Raw genomic sequence first — 27,641 nt, forward strand, 5'->3', positions numbered from 1 at the left:
TGCTTTGCTGCAGGAGGGACTGGTGCACTTCACAAAATAGATCGCTTCATGAGTCAGGAAAATTTGGTGGATATATTGAAGCAACATCTCAAGACATCAGTCAGGAAGTTAAAGCTTGGTCGCAAATGGGTCTTACAAATGGACAATGACCCCAAGCACACTTACAAAGTTGTGGCAAAATGGCTTAAGGACAACAAAGTCAAGGTATTGGAGTGGCCATCACAAAGCCCTGACCTCAATCCTATAGAACATTTGTGAGAATAACTGAAAAAGCATGTGAGAGCAAGGAGGCCTTACAAACCTCTTTCAGTTACACCAGCTCTGTCAGGAGGAATGGGCCAAGATTCAACTAATTTATTGTGGGAAGCTTGTGGAAAGCTACCTGAAACGTTTGACCCAAGATAAACAATTTAAAGGCAATGCTACCAAATACTAGTTGAGTGTAAGCTTCTGACCCACTGGGAATGTGATGAAATAAATAAAAGCTGAAATAATTCATTCTCTCTACCATTATTCTGACATTTCACATTCTTAAAATAAAGTGGTGATCCTAATTGACCTAAGACAGGGAATTTCTACTAGGATTAAATGTAAGGATTTGTGAAAACGGAGTTTAAATGTATTTGGCTAAGGTGTATGTAAACTTCCAACTTCAACTGTATATTCTTATTACATTCCTTTACTTAAATGTGTGTGTATTAGGTAGTTGTTGTGGAGTTGTTAGATATTGCTGCACTGTTGGAATTAGAAGCACAAGGATTTTGCTACACTCGCAATAACATCAGCTAACCACGTGTATGTGACCAATAACATCAGCTAGCCACGTGTATGTGACCAATAACATCAGCTAACCACGTGTATGTGACCAATAACATCAGCTAACCACGTGTATGTGACCAATAACATCAGCTAACCAGGTGTATGTGACCAATAACATCAGCTAACCACGTGTATGTGACCAATAACATCAGCTAACCACGTGTATGTGACCAATAACATCAGCTAACCATGTGAATGTGACCAATAACATCAGCTAACCACGTGTATGCAACCAATAACATCAGCTAACCACGTGTATGTGACCAATAACATCAGCTAACCACGTGTATGTGACCAATAACATCAGCTAACCACGTGTATGTGACCAATAACATCAGTTAACCAGGTGTATGTGACCAATAACATCAGCTAACCACGTGTATGTGACCAATAACATCAGCTAAGCACGTGTATGTGACCAATGAAATGAGATTATATTTGAACATTGATTCAACCAGTTTGTGCCTAGTGGGTCCTTTGTTTCGGTGGAACTGAACAGATGATGTGTCCACAAGATTTACATTGTGATGCTGCTTAGTTAAAGTGGGAGCGTGGGACACTTTTGTCAATCTGACCAAATTGTAGCGCGTTAGGATTTTTACAACAACAAAAAGACTACAACAGAAGATTAGAGGAGATGCAGTCCTGTTCTTTCCTATTTTCAAAAAACAAGTATAATATTATCCCAACCTGCATTTTAATAATTACATCATTGGTCAGGGCTTATGTTCCTATTTCACTGGTTCAAAGTACAAAACAACAATAAAACAGCCAAGTAAGGCCGAAATGTGCCTTTGGGAACGACACATGTCACATCCTGAATTGCTTAATGGTCATGAATAATTAGGGCATTCTCTCACAGAGGAGATGTCTCTTTCTGCCAAACACAGCCCTACAAAGAATGAATGACAAGACAGAACATTTTGGAAGCAAGAATGGGTGCGGCAGTCTCTTTTTAACTGGGAGAGGAGTATTCATAGAGATTGGACAGTAGCCTGTAATCCCCCCATACAGCATACACACACACACAGACCCTGGAACCCCTGAAGTCAGAGCAGAGAGAAGGTGGCAGAGCGAGCCTCCGCATCACATTCATTTTGCTAGTGAAACCATCAATTATTCAACCTCCACTCAAATATTTATATGGAAATTACCATTTTGTCATCTGACAGGGAATATATAGTTAGAACCAAAACCTTTTTTTAATCTCAAATGTTTACTCACTCTCATTCTCTTCACTGAATACATTGCATTCTTTTGTAAACTTCACTTCCCTTAGTAACAGATCAATACTGTAGGTATTGTATTTAACATGGTTGCTGACTGTGTTAATTCAAACAAAAATAAGTGGTGTGATGTTTTATGGTGCACACCTTGGGCAAAGCTGAATGTACAAATCAACGTGATGTATCTCTCAGCAGTAGCAGCATTGGATGTACTTGCTCGTTGAACATGCAAATGCATTAATATAATGAAAAGTTCATGTTTGTAACGACGGTCGTCTGTAGAAGGAGAAGCGGACCAAAAAGCAGCGTGGTGGTTACTCATGTTCTTTAATGGAAAATGAACGATACATGAAATAACTAAATCTACAAAACAACAAACGGAACGTGAAAAACCTATACAGCCTATCCTGTGACAACAAACACAGTGACAGGAACAATCACCCACAAACACACAGTGAAACCCAGGCTACCTAAGTATGATTCTCAATCAGAGACAACTAATGACACCTGCCTCTGATTGAGAACCATACTAGGCCGAAAACATAGAAATGCCCCAAAACATAGAAAAACAAACATAGACTGCCCACCCAACTCACGCCCTGACCCTACTAAATAAATACAAAACAACGGAAAATCAAGGTCAGAACGTGACAATGTTATAATGAATTGAATTGGATGCATTCCACACTCAAGCATATTGACTCAAACTGACTAAATGTCTCTGGATATAGCAGAAAAAATAACAGAGGGAAAAATGTGCAGACAAAACAGATGACTGTTTGTGAAAGTACACAAGCCTGCGTCTATGATGTAGGGACACTGTGTTTCTCCACCCCATTCACAAGCACTGTGTGAAGGTTAACCGAGGAAAACATGTGACCCTCAAAATATTGATTCCTCTGTTTGGAATATTTTACTTAAGGCATGCATGTACAGGGAGGACTCAAACCTGTGGGTTTGGTGCTGGGGAAACAATAATTGGTCGTTATTTGTGAGATTGAATTATAGAGATGTAGATTTGAATGGCGGAAAACATTTTAGCACTTGAAACCTAGTGATTTTTCAAAGCTTTGCATAATGGTTAAGAATGTGAATAGCTTTAATGGCTCCAGATCTAGTTGTCGTATGATAGGAAACGAAGAAGAGGTGAGCCAGAGGGATTTGTCACAAAGGTATTGGTGTTCAAAAAGCTATCCTTTTCAGATTTTGAGAGGGTTTTCTTTTGCGTTGGTGTTGGTACCTAAAAGTAGTTTGGCTGCCTATCTGTTGTGTAACCCTTTTTAGAAGGAATTCATTCATTGTCCTGATGAAAACAAATGGGTCCAAAAAGGGATACATTCGTGAGACACTCCTATCCTGTTACAGGATAACTGTCATAAATCAGACAGTGGGAGAAAGAAATGTTGTTGTTGGTGTGCATGAGGATGTCATTTTTTGCAAGATGGTACCTGTGTTGTGTGAATCAAATATTTGGGAATGGAATTGAATGTGTGAATTATTAATTTCAATTCTGACGTGCTTTATCTCAATGTGACTTTTTGTGTAATGCCTGTGATTCAAGCACATCACACAATCATGTTTGTTTGCCATGGCAAGGTTGAGTGATATTATTGAGTATGTTGCCGATATCAGATAGGAGATATGTCCTGATTAGGAATCCTCCAGGAAATCCCTGTGAGAAGGCTGAGCCACCTCATCCCATTGCTGTAATAATGTCATCATTGTCCATATGGGTCGGAATGGAAATACGTTATGATCCACTCTGATAGCTTGGTAATCAAAATATTATGCAATTTCTGCCAACTCCTTTTTAATCTCCTCACACTTTTAATCGCCCCTCTTTGCTCCAAATGTATGTGGCCACCTGCTCGTCGAACATCTCATTCCAAAATGGAAATCAATCATGGGCATTAATATGGAGTTTGCTGCTATAACAGCCTCCACTCTTCTGGGAAAGCTTTCCACTAGATGTTGGAACATTGCTGCAGGGACTTGCTTCCATTCAGCCACAAGAGCCTTTGTAAGGTCGGGCACTGATGTTGGGCAATTAGGCCTGGCTCGTAGTAGGTGTTTCAGTTAATCCCAAAGGTGTTAGATGGGGTTGAGGTTAGGGCTCTGTGCAGGCCAGTCAAGTTCTTCCACACTGATCTCGACAAACCATTTCTGTATCGATCTCACTTTGTGCACAGGGGTATTGTCAATCTGAAACAGGAAAGGGCCTTCCACAAACCATTCTCACAGAGTTGGAAGCACAGAATCGTGTAGAATGTGTATGCTATAGCGTTAAGATTTCCCTTCACTGGAACAAAGGGGCATAGCCTGAACCATGAAAAACTGCCCCAGACCATTATTACTCCTCCACCAAACTTTCCAGTTGGTGCTATGCATTCAGGCAGGTAGAGTTCTTCTGGCATCTTTTGATCAATTTCTTCCAATGATCAGGTCTATATAATTATCAAACATTCATTAGTAATGGAAAGGAAACACAGATTCTTTGTTTAAGTATTTAAATTATCCTTTAGTAATACAATTGCAGGCAGAAGTTGGTAGAGAGTACAGTAGCTCTCCCCAGGTTCTGCAAAATGTCTAAGACATCCTGTAACTCATATAGCCTCTCCCAGTCCTCCTTGCGTGAGTTTCCCTGGCAACAATATTTTAATACATCTAACCTCCCCCTGACAGCAGCAACCATCTTATCAGCAATTAAAATCACAGAAGTGGGTTTGACCAAAACTTGACCTTTCATCACAAGTATAGGGTCATAACAAGGTGAACGAGTCCAAGCATCTTCTGACAGGTGGCTGTTTTCATCAGGCCTGCAGCAGCCTTCTGTTCTCAGAAAACCCGTCGTATTCTCAGAACCTCAGATAGCCAGGTCAGGCCCAGACAGGAGGAGTATGTATGAACATAGGCAGTTTCCACCTTCTGAGAATGTCTGAAGGGCACACCACTCAAAACAGGTGTTAATACACACACAGAGGTCTCCTAGAAGAGGAGACCTTACAGTTTATCTTAACACAATTTATTAACCCTTTAAAAGCTATGGGGCCTTGGTTTAACCCTCTTCACATCCGCCAAACCCAGATTTGTCTGTCGAATTGCCAGACGGTGAATCAGAAAGTTGACAAACTGACTTGTTGGAAAGGTGGCATCCTATAACGGTGCCACATTGAAAGCCACTGAGCTCTTCAGTAAGGCCATTCTACTGTGTTTGTCTATGGAGATTGCATGGTGGTGTGCTCGATTTGATACACCTGTCAGCAACGTGTGAGGGGTGTCCACATACTTTTGTATATTTATAGTGTAGCTTAGACATTTCTACTTTCCATAATTATATCTATATTTTAATTTACATTTTATTTAACCTGTTAACCTAAGGGTCTCATTTCCAGGTGAGCCCTGTGTACACAATATACACATTTCAAACTACACATCCATACAGTACATTCACGTTAAAATACACAAAGATACACAAAAAGCAAAACACAATCATAAAAAACATACACATTCCTCTGTAAAAAGGTCCCCTAACATTCTTTTGAAATGCTCTAGGGGCACCAATTCTTCCAACTTGAAAGTATCTTGGATGTCATTCCACATTTAAAGTACAAAAAAGAAAAAGGCTGTTCGTCCCAACTCAATGGCAATCATAAGGATCTCCAGGTCTATCCACCCCTAAGACCGGGTCCTGTATCCCATTCTTCTGTATGTTAATAATGAAGAAAGATATGGCGTACGTTTCTGAAATAGGGCCTTATAAACAAAAAGAGTGTGATGAATCAATCTGGGACTTCAAAGAGGGCTAGCCCAAAATGCAATGAACCTATCGCCCACAACAATGCACTAACCTTTCGCCCGTAATAATGCACTATGGTAAACTGCATCCAATGGATTTAATACAGTGGCAGCTGCATTCATATAGACGATATCGCCATAGTCTGTAACTGGAATGAATGTTGACTGAATTATTTGTTTTCTTCTATTTAGCGACAGAAATTACATATTCATATAAAAGAAGCCCATTTTAATTCTTAATTTCTTAACTCCTCAACATGCTTTTTGTAGGAAAACGTATCGTCAGTCCAGATGCGATCAATCAGAGCACCATCCAATGTACAACGTATACATAAATTATCAGAAACATTCGTATGTGATTTAGAAAACAACATATATTTAGTTTTACTCGCATTAAGTACCAATTTTAAATCATCAAGGTCCTTCTGCAAGGCAACAAAATCAGTTTTCAGTTATAACCAACCTGTTAGCAGTTGGGGCAATAACATACATACAGTTGAAGGCGGAAGTTTACATACACTTAGGTTGGAGCCATTAAAATTCGTTTTTCAACCACTCCACAAATATCTTGTTAACAAACTATAGTTTTGGCAAGTCGGTTAGGACATCTACTTTGTGCATGACACAAGTCATTTTTCCAACAATTGTTTACAGACAGATTATTTCACTTATAATTAATTCATTGTATCACTCAGTGGGTCAGAAGTTTACATACACTAAGTTGACAGTGCCTTTAAACAGCTTAGAAAATTCCAGAAAAGGATGTCATGGCTTTAGAAGCTTCTGATAGGCTAATTGACATCATTTGAGTCAATTGGAAGAGTACCTGTGGATGTATTTCAAGGCCTACCTTCAAACTCAGTGCCTCTTTGCTTGACATCAGGGGAAAATCAAAAGAAATCAGCCAAGACCTCAGAAAAAAAATTATAGACCTCCACAAGTCTGGTTCATCCTTGGGAGCAATTTCCAAACGCCTGAAGGTACCACGTTCATCTGTACAAACAATAGTACGCAAGTATAAACACCATGGGACCACGTAGCCGTCAAACCGCTCAGGAAGGAGACGCGTTCTGTCTACTAGAGATTAACGTACTTTGGCGCGAAAAGTGCAAATCAATCCCAGAACAACAGCAAAGGACCTAGTGACGATGATGGAGGAAACAGGTACAAAAGTATCTATGTCCACAGTAAAACGAGTACTATATCGACATAACCTGAAAGGCCACTCAGCAAGGAGGAAGCCACTGCTCCAAAACCACCATAAAAAAGCCAGACTACGGTTTGCAACTGCACAAAGGGACAAAGATCGTACTTTTTAGGAAAATGTCCTCTGGTCTGATGAAACAAAAATAGAACTGTTTGGCCATAATGACATAATGTCAGTCAGGAAAATTATGTGGATATATTGAAGCAACATCTCAAGACATCAGTCAGGAAGTTAAAGCTTGGTTGCAAATGGGTCTTACAAATGGACAATGACCCCAAGCACACTTACAAAGTTGTGGCAAAATGGCTTAAGGACAACAAAGTCAAGGTATTGGAGTGGCCATGACAAAGCCCTGACCTCAATCCTATAGAACATTTGTGAGAATAACTGAAAAAGCATGTGAGAGCAAGGAGGCCTACAAACCTTTTTCAGTTACACCAGCTCTGTCAGGAGAAATGGGCCAAAATGCACCCAACTTATTGTGGGAAGCTTGTGGAAGGCTACCCGAAACGTTTGACCCAGGTTAACAATTCAAAGGCAACGCTACCAAATACTAATTGAGTGTATGTAAACTTCTGACCCACTGGGAATGTGATGAAAGAAAGAAAAGCTGAAAGAAATCTTTCTCTACTATTATTCTGACATTTTACATTCTTAAAATAAAGCTGTGATACTAACTGACCTAAAACAGGGAATCTTTACTAGGATTAAATGTCAGGAATTGTGAAAACTGAGTTGAAATGTATTTGGCTAAGGTGTATGTAAACTTCCGACTTCAACTGTAACAGTGTTGTCTGCATACAGATGAACGTTACAGGTTTTCGCAGATAGGACAATAATATTTATTGAAGTAGTAAAAAGAACAGGTCCCAATATTGACCCTTGCGGGACACCTTTCGTAATATTGACAAAACTGACTTGACACCATCAAAAAGCACATTTAGTGTTCTCTGTCCGATTTTTTAAAACCACTTTCAAGACGCCTTGTCCAGGCTCAATTTAGACATCCTTTGAATGAGTAAGGTAGGTCAACAGTATCCTTGGGAAGGTCTATAAATATTGAAGCACAGTGATTTCTATGATCTAAGCAATTTACTTACTAATAATTTAAGACAACCGTAGCTGCTGAATCAGTGCTATGTCCAGGTCTGAAATGGTGCTCATTAAGAATGGTGCTCATTAAGAATAGATACTTAACATGTTGTCTTGTTGTCTTGTCCTCCCCCTCTTTATTGGAGGCTGCTGTACATGGATCTGAACACTGAACACAACACAGCATCTCTGGTACACCAACCAAAGCCAAGGCAAAATGACTTGGGCTTTCCTATGTTTCTGTTTACAGTCAACATTAAGTTAAGAGTTTTAAGGCTCTCTTATTGTATCTTTCCATCTAAATTAATACTGTACCATCATGACTCATGCGTCAACTCTTGAAAGATCAGCAGGCTGTGACTTTATTTTAAATATGACTTACTTTAAACGCGTTGACCACAATGCTCTGTCCAATTGCCCATGTGCAACATCTGGACCATCCCATATGGAAAAGAATCATGAAAATCAAATAAGAATCTTGAATGGCAAAAGGTTATTTTCACAAATATTTAATATGTAATCTAATAAGGATCTGGTAAGATTTTGTATGTTTTTCCTTATTTGTCAGTGGTGTATTTTATTTGTATATGTGTTAACTTATGTGCTTATGACACCATTGATTGATTACATGATTGATGTGAATTTCCTACAAAGACATGATGTGACATATTTGAATCAAAATATATGAATTATATTAGTCATCTATGAATATTATAAGAATAGTGTATGTTCTGATAATGTAACCTTTACAAAATAACTGCTCTCCTTATACTGGCCTACCAAGTAAAAACGAAGTAACTGCTCATAGCGTGGAACTGAGTAAAATGGCTTTTATTTACTTTGGTTTCACAGTAACATTATGCAGTTACTGCTAACATGACCCCCACGATACTTGTCCACGTGATTAAGCATGTATTTAATGTAGCAAAAATGACATTAACTCATTGTCGACCAAATGAACAGTTACTGCCTTTTTTCTTGGTAGGGCAAAGACAACATATAAAAAACAAGACAATTACTCTAAGAAAAATACAACATTTCTATATACATTTTCATTTTCAGGTATGAGTTTCCATGAGCAGCACCTCATCTACAGCTATGCCTTTGGTCTCCCATCCAGGGTTTTAACCAAACCCAGCCTTGCTTAGCTTTGATATTTGTCACTACCAATGTGCTATCGTGAGAATGATTGTTGAGAGACGTCCACTTAGTAACTAAATAGATTCACTGCTGCTATCAAAACCATTCCTCCTTCACCCCCTCCTTCATCCCCTCCTCCTCTTCTTCTCTTCTCTCCTCTCCTCCCGTCTTTCTCTCTCCTCCTCCTCCCCCTACCCCTCCTCCTTGTCTTCTCTCCTCCTGTCATTTTATCCTCTTACTCCTCTCTTCTTCATCCTTCTTTCCTCTCCTCCACCTCATCCTCTCCTTCCTCTTCTCTCTCACCTTCTGTCCTCCTCCTCGTCTCCCATCTATAGTGCCTTCGGAAAGTATTCAGAACCCTTGAATTTTTCCACATTTTGTTTCATTACAGCCTTATTCTAAAAAGTATTAAATAACAACAAATCCTCATCAATCTACACATAACACTCCATAATGACAAAACGAAAACAGTTTTTTAGACATTTTTGCAAATTAATAAAAATTATAAAACAGAAATACCTTATTTACGTAAGCATTCAGCCCCTTTTCTATGAGACTCAAAATTGAGCTCAGGTGCATCCTGTTACCATTGATCATCCTTGAGATGTTTCTACAACTTGATTGGAGTCCACCTGTAGTAAATTCAATTGATTGGACATGATTTGGAATGTGTTTATATAAGGTCCCACTGTTGACAATGCATGTCAGAGCAAAAACCAAGCAATGAGGTCCAAGGAATTGTCCATAGAGCTCCAAGACAGGATTGTGTCGAGGCAGAGTTCTGGGGAAGGGTATCAAAAAAATCTGCAGCATTGAAGGCCGCCAAGAACACACATCATTCTTAAATGGAAGAAGTTTGGAACCACCAAGACTCTTCCTAGAGCTGGCCGCCCGGCCAAACTGAGCAATTGGGGGAAAAGGGCCTTGGTCAGGGAGGTGACCAAGAACCCTGTGGTCCAAAATTAAGCACACAGCCAAGACAATGCAGGAGTGGCTTCGGGACAAGTCTCTGAATGTCCTTGTGTGGCCCAGCCAGAGGCCAGACTTGAAACCGATTGAACATCTCTGGAGAGACCTGAAAATAGCTGTGCAGCAACGCTCCCCATCCAACCTGATAGAGCTTGTTGCTGCTTCAACAAAGTACTGAGGAAAGGGTCTGAGCCCCTTATATATAAATGTGATATTTATGTTGTTGATTTTTTTTTACATAAAAGCTGTTTTTGCTTAGTCATTATGGGGTATTGTGTGTAGATTGGTGAGGGGGATAACTATTTAATAATTGGAATAATGCTGTAATGTAAAAAATGTGGAACAGGTCATGGGTCTGAATACTTTCCCGAATGCACTGTATGTGATAAGACCTTAAAATGTTTAGCTTACATGTCTCATGTATGTTTTTGATATAATATGTGCAACATTTCTGTTGTGTCTAAATGTTAACCACTCATGTCAGATATTACAAGTGTATTTGCTGCCATATGTAGTACTTACAAGTTCCAGGTAGAATATATAAGAATGTTGTTCTCTTCCTTTATTGTGTATTTTAACTGTTGCTTGTATTCTATAATATTTATAATTTGTGAAATGCAGGACTCCTTGTAAAAAAGACCTTGGTCTCAATGGGACTACTGTGCCTTTGAAATAAAGGTAATATGTTTATTTTAGTTGACATTCTAAAGGAATGGCTATCAATGACAGACTCTTTCTTTCTTTCTTGCGTAGGAGTATTGGGCCAGTAACTGGCAGGTTGCTGGATCGAATCCCCGAGCCGATAAGGTGAAAATCTTTTATTTCGCCCTTGAGCATGGCAGTTAACCTCCAACAACAACAGCTCCCCAGGCGATGATGATGTCGATTAAAGCAGTATCAATCAATCAATCAATCAAATTTATTTTATATAGCCCTTCGTACATCAGCTGATATCTCAAAGTGCTGTACAGAAACCCAGCCTAAAACCCCAAACAGCAAGCAATGCAGGTGAAGAAGCACAAGTATGTCCACCAGACGCGCATATGTTTTCTCTGTTGTTTTTGCCAGACATCTAGTCCGCATTTTTGTACTTGAAGCACAATTGCTTCGCAAGGCTGCAGAAAATGGCTGCTAAAAATGATGCATGAAGACACATTGCCAAACAATTGGATTATCTGGTCAGTTGAATGTGAAATAATTAACTGGAAAGTGGAAGCTTACATAAAGTGTACACTATATTTACAAAAGTAAGTGTACACCCCTTCAAATTAGTGGACTCGTCTATTTCAGCCGCACCCATTGCTGACAGGTGTATAAATTCAAATACACAGCCATGCAATCTCCACACATAAACAGTGGCAGTAGAATGGCCTTACTGAAGAGCTCAGTGGCTTTCAACGTGGCACCGTCATAGAATACCAGATTTACAACAAATCAGTTAGTCCAATTTCGGTCCTACTAGAGCTGCCCCGGTCAACTGCAAGTGCTGTTATTGTGAAGTGGAAACGTCTAGGAGCAACAACGGCTCAGCCCATGGTAGGCCACACAAGCTCACAGAACGGGACTGTAGAGTGCTGAAATGCGAATGCGTAAAAATGGTCTGTTCTCAGTTGCAAAACTCACTACCGAGTTCCAAACTGCTTCTGGAATCAACTTCAGCACAAGATCTGTTTGTTGGGAGCTTCATGAAATGGGTTTCCATGGCTAAGTAACCGCACACAAACCAAAGATCACCATGCACAATGCCAAGCGTAGGCTGGAGTGGTGTAAAGCTCGCCGCCATTGGACTCTGGAGCAGTGGATATGCATTCTCTGGAGTAAATTATTTTTATAAATGTATTTAACTAGGCAAGCATACAATGGCATTCTACACGATTCTGTGCTTCCAACTTTGTGGCAACAGTTTGATGAAGGACGTTTCCTGTTTCAGCATGACCAATGCACAAAGCGAGGTCCACACAGAAATGGTTTGTCAAGATCGGTGTGGAAGAACTTGACTGGCCTGCACAGAGCCCTGACCTCAACCCCATCGAACACCTTTGGGATGAATTGGAATGCTGACTGCGGGCCTGGCCTAATCGCTCAACATCAGTGCCTGACCTCACTAATGCTCTTGTGGCTGAATGGAAGCAAGACCCCGCAGCAATGTTCCAACATCTAGTGGAAAGCTTTCACAGAAGAGTGGAGGCTGTTATAGCAGCAAAGGGGGGACCAACTCCATATTGATGACCATAATTTTGGAATGAGATGGTCGACGAGCACTTCCGCCGGAATGCAGAGTTTGAGGTATCTGGTGGACATGAGGCAGCCCCCCGCAGCCCTGACTCAGTGGAGTTGGGTTAAATGCGGAAGACACATTACTGTTTAATGCATTCAGTTATGCAACTGACTAGGTATCCCCCCTTTCTCTTTCCCTCTCTCATACAGACTCTGTTGCCAATTTAATAAAGAGTGACTTTGTCAACCGTATCTCTCCCACAGCTTCCTGGACAAAATGGCAACAGAGTGCGGGTGAGTGTAAAAACAGGAAGTGGACGAGGCGCTGGTGGACGAGGCGCTAGACTGCGTTCACATTTTGCCACCTGGAGACAGACACGTGCTCATCAGGACATTGCTCAACACACAGAACCCATGGTGCAAGCTAGATTGTCTCCCCCAGTCAGGAAGGCAGCCTGGCTGTTTCCTGTAAATACTGGTACAGGCTGGCTGGCAGCTCACATGTGGTATTGCTGAACCTGGCGGCAGGTAGCCTAGTGATTAGAGCGTTGGGGCAGTAACTGAAAGGTTGCTGGATTGACACCCCAAGCTGAACAAGGTACAAATCTGTTGTTCTGCCCCTGAGCAAGGCAGTTAACCCACTGTTCCTGGGCGCCGAAGACGTGGATGTCGATTATGGCAGCCCCCGCACCTCTCTGATTCAGAGGGGTTGGGTTAAATGTGGAAGACATTTCAGTTGAACGCATTCAGTTGTACAACTGACGAGATATCCCCCTTTACCATTTGATGCATGATGTATTTTGAGGCAACTATTGACCAAGATATGAAGCTCCTTGTCAGTCATTCATTTTCAACCATATCTCTTTGTTAACCAAGATGAAGAGGGTAGCGTTAGCAGCATGTACAGTGTATTTACACAGCATATCTTCAAGCTGTAATTGGATTGTGTGTAATTTTGTAAATAAAATGAGTAATAGTGCAGGAAAGGCTGGACTTAGGTGTTTAACACTCCAACAGTACACACACAGACAAACTGGGTGGCTGAACTGTCAGCCGTTGGATGCTCCGGGAGACATTTGAATTCCCAGAAATCCTGTAGTATGTAGATGTCCGATGGAGTGCTACCCTGAACAAATAGCGTGTGATGCAAAACATTGTTTGCTCTATGTAGGTCATATAAAGTGGTGTAGCTACCAGCTAGGGTGTCTAAATTACCATCCTACTATTGTAACTATCTACAAAAGCAAGAGCTATTTTCAATGCAGGAGAACCCAAGTAATTCCCTTTGTAGTGAGTGGAGCGAAGCAGGAGTGGAGGGTAGGGTAGAGGATGAGGGTTGGCGTCAGTGAGTGCTTTGGCCCTCTTGGCTCCTCCTGACATCTGTGTGTCAATTAGCTGACTGGAGAGAAAACATCCCTGCCCCCTCCACCAAACAACCCTTGGCCAGCTAGCAGCCCCAGCCTGCCATCCGTACTGAATGTGAATGCAGCCTGCCTGGTGAGAGGTTGGTGGGGGAAGGGTGCTATCTAGAACCAAAAAAGGGTTCTTTGGCTGTCCCCACAGGAGAACCCTTTGAAAAACCCCTTTTGGTTCCAGGTAGAACCCTTTCCACAGAGGGTTCTACCTGTAACCAAGAAGGGTTCTACTATGGGGACAGCCGCAGAACCCTTTTGGAACCCTTTTTCTATGAGTCTACAGTAGCTAACCATGGCTCCCCATTGACTCCTGTGTAAAAACCAAAAGGCCCTTGTGCTAGCTACCTTTCTGAAGTAACACACAATGTATAAACAGGATGAACAAATGAACCCACCCACAACATATATATACAGTCCACTCTTTCTGTTCCTCTATTTATTCTCTTTCTGGCTCACCTCTCTCTCTCAAAATACTGTACATTCACTTTGCTCATCTTTTCCTTCTCCCCCCCCCCCCCCCCCGGATGGTGCGTCCCACATTCCCTTCACCGTTCGTCCCCGATGTCCTCCTCCTTATCCTTGGGCTACTGCTTTGGAACTATGCTTCAGTCACATCGCTAATTATTTAAGAGCCACCACCTCATTAACAGTGCTGGGAGGTAATACATGATTTATGGGCCATTCTTCACGTCAACCTCTGTTCATGTCCCTCAGCCCTCCTCCTGCCTCACAAGTTATATCTCTGTTTGTCCACCCTGGTGTATCTCCCCCTCATTCTCCTTGTTTGGTCAGGTTCCTGGCTTTAACTCAATATGAGGACTGTGAAAATGTTGCGACTGGATGCCGAGCAGGAAGTGCAGTGAAGAAGAACGAGAGATAGGTGTGTCTTCCCTCCAACCACCTGGGCAGGAAACACAAAAAGAGAATGTTGTGTGGATTGTGGAAATGTCTTCACTACATTATTGGTACAAAAATGGTTGACTCTAGCCACGTTTATGCCTGGTTCTAATATGCGTCTTTGTCCTGATCTTGTCCTCATTCTGATTGTGCCCACATTTTTAGATAGATGTAGACGATTAAAAGACACATTGTGAACTGATTTTGATCAGATCTTATAGGTGTAAACAGGCAAGATCGGGACAAGATAAGGATGAAGGACGCATGTTAGCAGCAGGTATAAACAGGGCTAGAGAGACTGGTCACAGATACAATGCACGTTCAGAAATAGTAACTCATCACTAGACAGAATGAATCCCACAGGCATTTAACAATTATAAGCTTAATCATTCAAATAAATGTTTCAGTGTTGATATATATTCTAGGATAGACCTGTTAAATAAAAACAACAGATATCCAATGCCTCAAAGAAATCATCTAATTCAGTACCAGGCTTTCCTTACTGACCAGGTCTGTCACGCCCTGATCTGTTTCACCTGTTTTTGTTATTGTCTGCACCCACCTCCAGGTGTCACCTGTTTTCCTCATTAGTCCCTGGGTATTTATTCCTGTGTTCCCCGTTTGTCTGTTTTTTCCTTTTCTCTGTTTTTGCTAGTCCTCCCGGTTTTGACGACTGCCTGCCTCTGCTCTGAACCCGCCTGCCTGCCTGACCATACTGCCCGTCCTGACCTCGAGCCTGCCTGCTTGCCATCCTGTACCTCCTGGACTCTGACCTTGTTATGATCATTTTCCTGTCCATGACATTGCCTGCCCCTTGGATTATAATAAATAGAGACTTGAACCATCTGCCTCTCGTGTCTGCATTTGGGTCTCGCCCTGTGCCCTTATAGGGGCACTGTTTTCATTTAGGGATGGAGGTCAGCCTGTAGTGACAACTCAGTGGCACTGAGTATTGATCTCTAGGATTGGCTCATACCCTTTAGCTATTGAGATTGGCTTGATCGATCACTCTCCCTACAGAATTCATAATTCATCACATCACCTTCATGGCTGAGGTATGGACAGTATTGGTAAGAACACAGGACTGACATTAGATTGATATCTCTTATTCTATTCCATGGCATTTTTCTGTTTACATCTTTTATGTATTATGAGCTACATAAATCAAACCATGTTTAGCACCTCAACCACTGAGTCAAACTCTTTGCGTCACCACAATCAGTCATTTGTTTTTGTTTTGTGGCGGTAGTATTGTTGAGTGTTGCTCGTGGGGCTTTCCAGACTATGGTAAGAGATTATAGAACTGACTGAAAACATGCCTAACGTGTGTCCCTAATTCTCTCTGGTAGGAATTCATAAAACTCTTGACCACTGACCAGTGATGAGAATCAGAATAACAGTTTAGTTGGCAGTCAGGAACAATTCCAAAAGAGTGGAAACTTCATCAATTGTAATTGAGAGAATGAGCGCTACATATTTGAGTGTCAATTCTCCCCCACTTTAGCCCAAGTTCCCCTCTACCTTGGGGCCATCAAGTGACGCTTAACAGGTTTCCCCCTATCCAAATTTCCCCCACTGCAGTGCTCAAGGCAGGCAGGCCCTCCCATCCCCCACCCTGAGCCTTGACTTAGCCAAACTGAACCCTCAGAGCTGTCTCACTGAACACAACACTCACTTCTGATTAGGCGCTGGGTCCAAAAGGAAACTTTGAGTGTATTTATAGACGTCTCTCATTTACCAGAACAATAACAATTCTCCAACCACACCACCACCCCCAAATGAAGAAAGAACGAGCATAGCCTGGATTTACAGTACTTTTAGTTTTGGGTTGTTGTTGAATTGCGGAAGCATGACATTTTGGGGGAAAATTAAGTTCACTTTTCTAGATTCGGATTTATTTAAATGTATTTAAATGTAAAATGACTAAAACCAAGACACCTTTTATTAAGACACACCGAATTATCAATGGAATCCTCAATTTGATGACATACTAACAATGTGTGATTAGCTAATAATTTTTTATTTAATATAGACCCCTTACCCATAACAGTTTTCCACTGGAGGGAATGCTCAAGGTCCATGTATATATTTGTAATGAATGCTTTTCAAGGCGGTAACACCAATGACATTAACAGAGGGATACATATTATACAGTGGGGCAAAAAAGTATTTAGTCAGCCACCAATTGTGCAAGTTCTCCCACTTAAAAAGAAGAGAGAGGCCTGTAATTGTCATCATAGGTACACTTCAACTATGACAGACAAGATGAGGAAAAAAAATCCAAAAAATCACATTGTAGGATTTTTAATGAATTTATTTGCAAATTATGGTGGGAAATAAATATTTGGTCACCTACAAACAAGCAAGACTTCTGGCTCTCACAGACCTGTCCTCCACTCATTACCTGTATTAATGGCACCTGTTTGAACTTGTTATCAGTATAAAAGACACCTGTCCACAACCTCAAACAGTCACACTCCAAACTCCACTATGGCCAAGACCAAAGAGCTGTCAAAGGACACCAGAAACAAAATTGTAGACCTGCACCAGGCTGGGAAGACTGAATCTGCAATAGGTAAGCAGCTTGGTTTGAAGAAATCAACTGTGGGAGCAATTATTAGGAAATGGAAGACATACAAGGCCACTGATAATCTCCCTCGATCTGGGGCTCACGCAAGATCCTACCCCGTGGGGTCAAAATGATCACAAGTATGGTGAGCAAAAATCCCAGAACGACCTGCAGAGAGCTGGGACTAAAGTAACAAAGCCTACCATCAGTAACACGCTGCCAGGGACTCAAATCTTGCAGTGCCAGACGTGTCCCCCTGCTTAAGCCAGTACATGTCCAGGCCCGTCTGAAGTCTGCTAGAGAGCATTTGGATGATCCAGAAGAAGATTGGGAGAATGTCATATGGTCAGATGAAACCAAAATATAACTTTTTGGTAAAAACTCAACTAGTCGTGTTTGGAGGACAAAGAATGCTGAGTTGCATCCAAAGAACACCATACCTACTGTGAAACATGGGGGTGGAAACATCATGCTTTGGGGCTGTATTTCTGCAAAGGGATCAGGACGACTGATCCGTGTAAAGGAAAGAATGAATGGGGCCATGTATTGTGAGATTTTGAGTGAAAACCTCCTTCCATCAGCAAGGGCATTGAAGATGAAACGTGGCTGGGTCTTTCAGCATGACAATGATCCCAAACACACCGCCCAGGCAACGAAGGAGTGGCTTCGTAAGAAGCAATTCAAGGTCCTGGATTGGCCTAGCCAGTCTCCAGATCTCAACCCCATAGAAAATCTTTGGAGGGAGTTGCACAGCAACAGCCCAAAAACATCACTGCTCTAGAGGAGATCTGCATGGAGGAATGGGCCAAAATATCAGCAACAGTGTGTGAAAACCTTGTGAAGACTTTGACCTCTGTCATTGCCAACAAAGGGTATATACAGTGCCTTGCGAAAGTATTTGGCCCACTTGAACTTTGCGACCTTTTGCCACATTTCAGGCTTCAAACATAAAGATATAAAACTGTATTTTTTTGTGAAGAATCAACAACAAGTGGGACACAATCATGAAGTGGAACGACATTTATTGGATATTTCAAACTTTTTTAACAAATCAAAAACTGAAAAATTGGGCTTGCTAAATTATTCAGCACCTTTAATTTCAGTGCAGCAAACTCTCTCCAGAAGTTCAGTGAGGATCTCTGAATGATCCAATGTTGACCTAAATGACTAATGATGATAAATACAATCCACCTGTGTGTAATCAAGTCTCCGTATAAATGCACCTGCACTGTGATAGTCTCAGAGGTCCGTCAAAAGCGCAGAGAGCATCATGAAGAACAAGGAACACACCAGGCAGGTCCGAGATACTGTTGTGAAGAAGTTTAAAGCCGGATTTGGATACAAAAAGATTTCCCAAGCTTTAAACATCCCAAGGAGCACTGTGCAAGCGATAATATTGAAATGGAAGGAGTATCAGACCACTGCAAATCTACCAAGACCTGGCCGTCCCTCTAAACTTTCAGCTCATACAAGGAGAAGACTGATCAGAGATGCAGCCAAGAGGCCCATGATCACTCTGGACGAACTGCAGAGATCTACAGCTGAGGTGGGAGACTCTTGTCCATAGGACAACAATCAGTCGTATATTGCACAAATCTGGCCTTTATGGAAGAGTGGCAAGAAGAAAGCCATTTCTTAAAGATATCCATAAAAAGTGTTGTTTAAAGTTTGCCACAAGCCACCTGGGAGACACACCAAACATGTGGAAGAAGATGCTCTGGTCAGATGAAACCAAAATTGAACTTTTTGGCAACAATGCAAAACGTTATGTTTGGCGTAAAAGCAACACAGCTCATCACCCTGAACACACCATGCCCACTGTCAAACATGGTGGTGGCAGCATCATGGTTTGGGCCTGCTTTTCTTCAGCAGGGACAGGGAAGATGGTTAAAATTGATGGGAAGATGGATGGAGCCAAATACAGGACCATTCTGGAAGAAAACCTGATGGAGTCTGCAAAAGACCTGAGACTGGGACGGAGATTTGTCTTCCAACAAGACAATGATCCAAAACATAAAGCAAAATCTACAATGGAATGGTTCAAAAATAAACATATCCAGGTGTTAGAATGGCCAAGTCAAAGTCCAGACCTGAATCCAATCGAGAATCTGTGGAAAGAACTGAAAACTGCTGTTCACAAATGCTCTCCATCCAACCTCACTGAGCTCGAGCTGTTTTGCAAGGAGGAATGGGAAAAAATTTCAGTCTCTCGATGTGCAAAACTGATAGAGACATACCCCAAGCGACTTACAGCTGTAATCGCAGCAAAAGGTGGCGCTACAAAGTATTAACTTAAGGGGGCTGAATAATTTTGCACGCCCAATTTTTCAGTTTTTGATTTGTTAAAAAAGTTTGAAATATCCAATAAATGTCGTTCCACTTCATGATTGTGTCCCACTTGTTGTTGATTCTTCACAAAAAAATACAGTTTTATATCTTTATGTTTGAAGCCTGAAATGTGGCAAAAGGTCGCAAAGTTCAAGGGGGCCGAATACTTTCGCAAGGCACTGTAACAAAGTATTGAGATAAACTTTTGTTATTGACCAAATACTTATTTTCCACCATAATTTGCAAATAAATTCATAAAAAATCCTACAATGTGATTTTCTGGATTTTTTTCCTCATTTTGTCTGTCATAGTTGAAGTGTACCTATGATGAAAATTACAGGCCTCTCTCATCTTTTTAAGTGGGAGAACTTGCACAATTGGTGGCTGACTAAATACTTTTTTACCCCACTGCATTTGTTTTTTTTTTTAAATCTGTATTTTAGTAGCCTTTGTTTTTATTGATCAGTACAATACATGAAATACTTTCTAGCATTCAAAGTAATAGATATCTCTAAATCCCCAAAACATGGCACTACAACTCTCATCATCACTACAGTGGCAAGCCAATTTGCTTGTCCTTAGTACTTTTAACAATACATTTAGGTAAAGTTTTGCAGTATGAAGGAATTGTATTATGTTTTATATTGATAAACAGTTAAATATAAACAAAAACATGTATGATGTTTATCTATCTATCATTTTAAAGTGTTTTTCGTGGTTACTATGCCGAGGGAGGCAAATGCCACCGCAATTCAAGAATGACCCTTTCACAACTTGTAGAAAACACAACTGGAGATTTGAACACGACAAGAAATATAAGACTATAGCTGCAGGATAATTATTGGTAATCTGGCTAGATCTATACTCTCCCAGCTATGTTTTTAGATTAAGTTAATGTGATACCATATTCTTTTTTATTTCCTTTCAACATGTGCTATCACCTGTTTTTATCCAGATACCCATTATCCAGAATTTAATCCATTTACTCAACAATTCAATCTCAACAATTCACAATAAAAAAAACAACAATTCACAACAATTCCAACAATTCACTCGTCTGTGTTTTGTCAATATCTTTAACAGGTGGCCAATTAAATGAGAACCGTGGTAGTTGTACAGTTTGATGAATAACCTCACAGTGTATAGTGTGTACCCTGATCAAACATGACCAAGTTTCTGGGCATTACAGACAATCTCATTGAAAGAAGTGGGCAATCAGGTTGAAGCATGTGCAAGCATTTTCCTAACCGCTCCACCATATGGCTGCTATGATAGCATAAGCTCTCCTAACCAACCATAAGGCTCAATGCTACAACTCCTGAGCAACCTTACCGATCAATGCTAGCGCTCATTACCGGCCTGAGAGATAGAGTGTGTGTGAGAATTAAGGTTGAACTGCTTGTTCCTAGATCTGTGTCCGCTGGCCAACTGATTAGCTCATCCTGTGGTGCGGCAAAGTTTCCCATCAGGCTTCCTGTCTAATCTCCTGCTTCACTGTAAACATGAGGAAACTCACACAGGCTGAGCCCATGAAACTAAGCACTTGCAGCCAGAGAGGGAGTCAATTAATTACTGTGGAGTAGATTCACCCAGTCAAGGCCTTGTCTGCTCTGTCAGCTGTTCAATGTCAGATATAAACTCAAGCAATCAAGGATTCAGGGTCAAAGCTATATCGTTATTCAGATGAAACACATCAAAATATCAGGAGAACAATTGGTATTTGACTTTCTTACCAAGAGAACATCCCTTCTTCTTAAAAAGAGGATCCACAGATGTAACATAAAATCAAATCAAATATTATTGGCCACATACACATATTTAGCAGATGTTATTGCAGGTGTAGCCAAATGCTTGTGTTCCTAGCTACAACCATGCAGTAGTATCTAACAATTCACAACAATACACAAAGCTAAAAGTAAAAGAATGGAATTAAGAAAAATATAAATATTAGGACGAGCAATGAAGCGTGGCATTGACTAAAATACAGTATAATACAATAGAGTATATACATATGAGATGAGTAAAGCAGTATTTAAACAATATTAAAGTGACTAGTGTTCCATTATTAAAGTGGCCAGTGATTCCATGTCCATGTATATAAGGCAGCAGCCTCTAAGGTGCAGGGCTTAGTAGCCGGGTGGTAGCCGGCTAGTGATGGCTATTTAACAGTCTTGAGGCTGTCACGACTCCGACCGAAGGTGGCTCCCCTTCCCGTTCGGGTGGCGCTCGGCGGTCGTCGTCGCCGGCCTACTAGCTGCCACTGATTATTTCCTCCCCCTCCCTTATGTGTTCATTGAGTGCACCTGTTTTGAATTATGTATAATTAGTGAGGCTTTATTTAGTCAGCCGGCCCGCCTGGTTCCTTGTGCGGGATTAATTATTGTGACCTTCTGTGTTGTGTAAACTTGTGCGCACGTCTGTGAGTTACGTGCTCTCCCATTTCGTGGGTCTTTTCTGGACAGTTTAAGTCCCCCTGTTTGGGGCGTTTGTTTTGTATTACGCCCTGTGTTTTCGTGGGGTTGGCTTATGTTCGCCGTTGTGGTGCATTAACCTTTCTGATCTCCCCATCCCGGATCCGGGATCGTGAATACAGACTCAAGCTCATTACCATAACGCAACGTTAACTATTCATGAAAATCGCAAATGAAATGAAATAAATATGCTAGCTCTCAAGCTTAGCCTTTTGTTAACAACACTGTCATCTCAGATTTTCAAAATATGCTTCTCAACCATTGCAAAACAAGCATTTGTGTAACAGTATTGATGGCTAACGTAGCATTTAGCATTAGCATTCAGCTGGCAACATTTACACAAAAAAACAGAAAAGCATTCAAATAAAATCATTTACCTTTGAAGAACTTCAGATGTTTTCAATGAGGAGACTCTCAGATAGCAAATGTTCAGTTTTTCCTGAAAGATTATTTGTTTAGGACAAATCGCTCCGTTTTCTGCGTCACGTTTAGCTATGAAAAAACCCCTGTATCCAGGATTGTGTAAATCTATCAGCAAGCTCATTAGCATAACACAACGTTAACTATTTATGAAAATCGCAAATGAAATGAAATAAATATGCCATCTCTCAAGCTTAGCCTTTTGTAAACAACACTGTCATCTCAGATTTTCAAAATATGCTTCTCAACCATAGGAAAACAATCATTTGTGTAAAAGTAGCTAGCTAGCGTTAGCATTTAGCGTTAGCATTAGCGTTAGCATCCAGCACGCAACATTAACAAAAACATAAAAGCCTTCAAATAAAATCATTTACCTTTGAAGAACTTCTGATGTTTTCAATGAGGATACTCTCAGTTAGATAGCAGATGCTCAGTTTTTCCAAAAAGATTCCTTGTGTATTAGAAATAGCTCCGTTTTATACATCACATTTGGCTACCAAAAAAAATCCGAAGATTCAGTCCTCAAAACGCAAACTTTTTTCCAAATTAACTCCATAATATCGACTGAAAACATGGCAAACGTTGTTTAGAATCAATCATCAAGGTGTTTTTCACATATCTCTTCATTGATACATCGTTCTTGGACACATGCTTTCTCCCCTGAATCAAATGGTAAAGTAGAAGCAGCTGGCAATTGCGCACCGAATTCGACGCAGGACACCAGGCGGACACTTGGAAAATGTAGTCTCTTATGGTCAATCTTCCAATGATATGCCTACAAATACGTCACAATGCTGCTAAGACCTTGGGCGAACGACAGAAAGTGTAGGCTCATTCGTTGCGCAATCACAGCCATATAAGGAGAGAATGGAAAACAGAGCTTCAGAAATTCTGCTAATTCCTGGGTGATGCATCATCTTGGTTTCGCCTGTAGAATGAGTTCTGGGGCACTTACAGACAAAATCTTTGCAGATTCTGAAACTTCAGAGTGTTTTCTTTCCAAAACTGTCAAGAATATGCATAGTCGAGCATCTTTTCGTGACAAAATATCGCGCTTAAAACGGGAACGTTTTTTATCCAAAAATGAAATAGCGCCCCTAGAGCTCTAACAGGTTAAAATAGCACTCCCCTGAACTCTCTGCTTCCTGCGCCTGACTTCTCACCCACTACACTCAGAACGTTACAGAGGCCTTAAGAAAGAAGCTGTTTCACAGTCTCTCGGTCCCAGCTTTGATGCACCTGTACTGACCTCGCCTACTGGATGATAGCGTGGTGAACATGCTGTGGCTCGGGTGGTTGATGTCATTGATGATCTTTTTGGCCTTCCTGTGACATTGGGTGCTGTAGGTGTTCTGGACGGCAGGCAGTGTGCCCCTGGTGATTCGTTGAGCATTCCATTCCACCCTCTGGAGAGCCCTGCGGTTGCGGGCAGTGCAGTTGCTGTACCAGGTGGTGATACAGCCCGACAGGATGCTCTCAATTGTGGATCTGTAAAAGTTTGAGGGTCTTAGGGGCCTTCTTCACCACACTGTCTATGTAGGTGGACCATTTCAGATTGTCAGTGATGTGTACGCCAAGGAACAAGGAACTTTCCACCTTGGAGACAATGTGGTTCCGTCGATGTGGTACTCCCTCTGCTGTTTCCTGAAATCCACGATCAGCTCCTTCATTTTGTTGACGTTGAGGGAGAGGTTATTTTCCTGGCACCACTCTGCCAGGACTCTCACCTCCTCCCTGTAGGCGGTCTCGTCATTGTTGGTAATCAAATCAAATAATTTGTCACGTGCTGAATACAACAGTGAAATGCTTACTTACAGCTCTTAACCAACAATGCAGTTTTAAGAAAATACCTAAAAAAAATACGAAATAAAAGTAACAAATAATTAAAGAGCAGCAGTAAAATCATATGCCAGTTTGATGCCATACCAGGGGGTGATGCAATCGGTCAGGATGCTCTCGATGGTGCAGCTATAGAACCTTTTGAGGATCTGAAGACCCATGTCAAATCTTTTCAGTCTCCTGAGGGGGAATAGGTTTTGTTGTTCCCTCTTCAGACTGTCTTGATGTGCTTGGACCATGTTAGTTTGTTGGTGATGTGGACACCAAGGAACTTGAAACTCTCAACCTGCTCCACTACAGCCCTGTCGATGAGAATGGGGGCATGCTCGGTCTTCCTTTTCCTGTAGTCCACAATCATCACCTTTGCCTGATCACGTTGAGAGAGAGGTTGTTGTCCTGGCACCACACGGCCAGGTCTTTGACCTCCTCCCTATAGGCTGTCTCGTCATTGTCGGTGATCAGGCCTAACACTGCTGTGTCATCGGCAAACTTAATGATGGTGTTGGAGTCGTGCCTGGCCATGCAGTCATGAGTGAACAGGGAGTATAGGAGAGGACTGAGCATGCACCCCTCAGGCCTTACTACTGTTGTGTCGTCTGCAAACTTGATGATTGAGTTGGAGGCGTGCGTGGCCACGCAGTCATGGGTAAACAAAGAGTACAGGAGAGGGCTGAGCACGTACCCCTGTGGGGCCCCTGTTGTTGAGGATCAGCGAAGTGGAGGTGTTGTTTCCTACCTTCACCAAAAGTTTCCGTTTTAACACCTGTAACAAAGGTAGTTATAATACCTGTAACAAGAGAGTGGTCTGCTTTGTTGTATATAATCATCTGATTGCAGCGCCCTCTCAGTGCTTGGGCCAATAAGTGACATGGTTGGCTGTTAAGCAATATCCAACCACACAGATTGTCACGGCTGTGAATGATTCATGATCTACATTGTGAACAACTGTCTCATCATTCTGGACTGCTGACCCTGTTCCTCAGAAAGCAGATCACTTGTGTAAGGTGGCCTTATTGTGTCCGTCACCATGAAAGTATGAATTATGGCACAGTAGAAAACATTTTAAAACAGAAATTGAAAATTAGTGTTTCTCATTGGACAAATTCAGTTATTCTCTCCCGGATTAATTGTTCTTCTGTTTGGCGCATAATGAATATGACCAAGGGCTTGGGGAAAAAAGTGATAGTATAAGTACTGATGCATGAGAGAGGAGAAAGCTTATTGAGCTGCCCAAAAAGTAGCCACATTGCTATTGTAGCAAAGAGGAACTGAAGGAGAGTAGAGAACACACAGCAAAACAATGTCTTCAGCAGTTCTGGGAAGTAGTAAACTACATGTAGTTCAACTGGTAATTTAACTACATTTTGCAGTAGCTTGGTGGTAGTTGAACTAAACTCATATCTTGGTCGTTTTTTCAATAGTTAATAACTTTTTTTGCCATGTAGCTAACTACTGGAACTCAAACAACAACACTACTAATGATAATAACAACAAAAACACAAGAGACAAAGCTACCCACTGAGCACAGACATAAATTCAATGTCTATTCCACGTTTGTTCAACGTAATTTAATTGAGATGACGTGGAAACAATGTTGATTCAACTGATGTGTGCCCAGTGGGTAAGTACACATGGTGATGATCATTATGCAAATTCAAAGGACACAAATTTAAGAAAGGTACCATCCTGTAGGTTTTTGCTCAAACCCTAATCTAGCTCACCGGATTCTAATAATTAGCTGATTGATAAACAAAATCAGGTTAGTTACAACAGGTTGGAGCAAAAACCTACAGGTTTGCTCCTCAGGAACAGGGTTGGAGAGCCCTGATCTAAATTGACTGTGAAGAATGCACTTTCATGACATGATATTACATGAAGCAAGTATGGAAAGGATTTTATTGTCCTCATACTCAAGCTTTGGATTGCTTTTCCAGTCCAGCAAGCGTCAGAGCTTCAGAAAACCAATTTTGGCACGTGAGGTAATGAACAACACTGAAGCTAAACATCTTTCCCAAACAAACAAAGACACGCTTAGACAGGCACACACACACACACACACACACACACACACACACACACACACACACACACACACACACACACACACACACACACACACACACACACACACACACAGTGGAGGTTGCTGAGGGGAGGACGACTCAGAATAATGTCTATAACGGAGCAAATGGAATGGCATCAAACACATGGAACCCATGTGTTTGCTGTATTTGATACCATTCCACTCATTCTACTCCAGGCAGTACCACAAGCCCGTTCTCCCCAATTAAGGTGCCACCAACCTCCTGTGACACATACACACAGATCAAATAAATCAATATTTGCTACATGGCTGAGGGCAGGCTCTTCGGAAGCTCCTCCCCCAACCCTTAGGCCACAGTTTACAAGGGGAGGGAAGGAAAGACCAGTGGAGAAACATACAAACAAAGGTCACAAATTATGTTCTGAGATACCTATGGCACAAAACTGCTGTATCTGTATATCCTATAGTCTACAACATGCCTCAAATGTTGAAGGCAAGCAATATAGAGGATATATTCAAATGTATCATAGACCAACCATACTCTCCTTTGCACTGTAATATTTATTTACCCTTTATTTAACTAGGTACGTCAGTTAAAAACAAATTCGTATTTACAATGACGACCTACTCCGGCCAAAACCTAACCCAGACGACGCTGGACCAATTGTGCACCACCCTATGGGACTCCGAATCACAGCCGGATGTGATACAGCCTGGAATTGACCAGGGTCTGTAGTGACTCCTCTAGCACTGACATGTAGTGCCTTAGACCGCTGCACCACTCGGGAGCCCTATGACTACTGTATACAAAGATAGTCAGTACGACCAAGAATATGACTTTTGCGAAGCGGATCCTGTGTTCTGCCTTTCACCCAGGACAACGGAATGGATCCCAGCCTGCAACCCAAAACAAAGACGTCGTAAAAGGGGTAAACGAAGTGGTCTTCTGGTCAGGCTCCAGAGACGGGCACATCGTGCACCACTCCCTAGCATTCTTCTTGCCAATGTCCAGTCTCTTGACAACAAGGTTGATGAAATCCGAGCAAGGGTAGCATTCCAGAGGGACATCAGAGACTGTAACGTTCTTTGCTTCACGGAAACATGGCTCACTGGAGAGACGCTATCAGAGTCGGTGCAGCCAACTGGTTTCTCCACGCATCGCGCAGACAGAAACAAACATCTTTCTGGTAAGA

The 27,641-nt window shown here is 41.5% G+C and overlaps 1 long non-coding RNA gene across 2 annotated transcripts in view; it reads left to right on the top strand.

Annotated features, from left to right (window-relative positions):
- LOC149985114 (uncharacterized) overlaps positions 1-15,623 on the top strand; it is a 40,955-nt gene extending 25,332 nt beyond the window's left edge. The window contains exons 1-2 of one of the 2 annotated variants that reach the window (XR_016486809.1): positions 14,671-14,760; positions 15,433-15,623. This is a non-coding gene — a long non-coding RNA (uncharacterized LOC149985114). Of the gene's footprint in view, positions 1-14,670; positions 14,761-15,432 lie in introns of those variants that run through there. The other variant, XR_016486808.1, reaches the window with a different exon arrangement.
- The last annotated feature ends 12,018 nt before the right edge of the window (positions 15,624-27,641 follow it).

Source organism: Oncorhynchus mykiss, chromosome 2 (genome assembly GCF_057628025.1).
Source record: "Oncorhynchus mykiss isolate SJ-2025 chromosome 2, ASM5762802v1, whole genome shotgun sequence".
In the NCBI taxonomy this organism is placed as follows: Eukaryota; Metazoa; Chordata; class Actinopteri; order Salmoniformes; family Salmonidae; genus Oncorhynchus; species Oncorhynchus mykiss.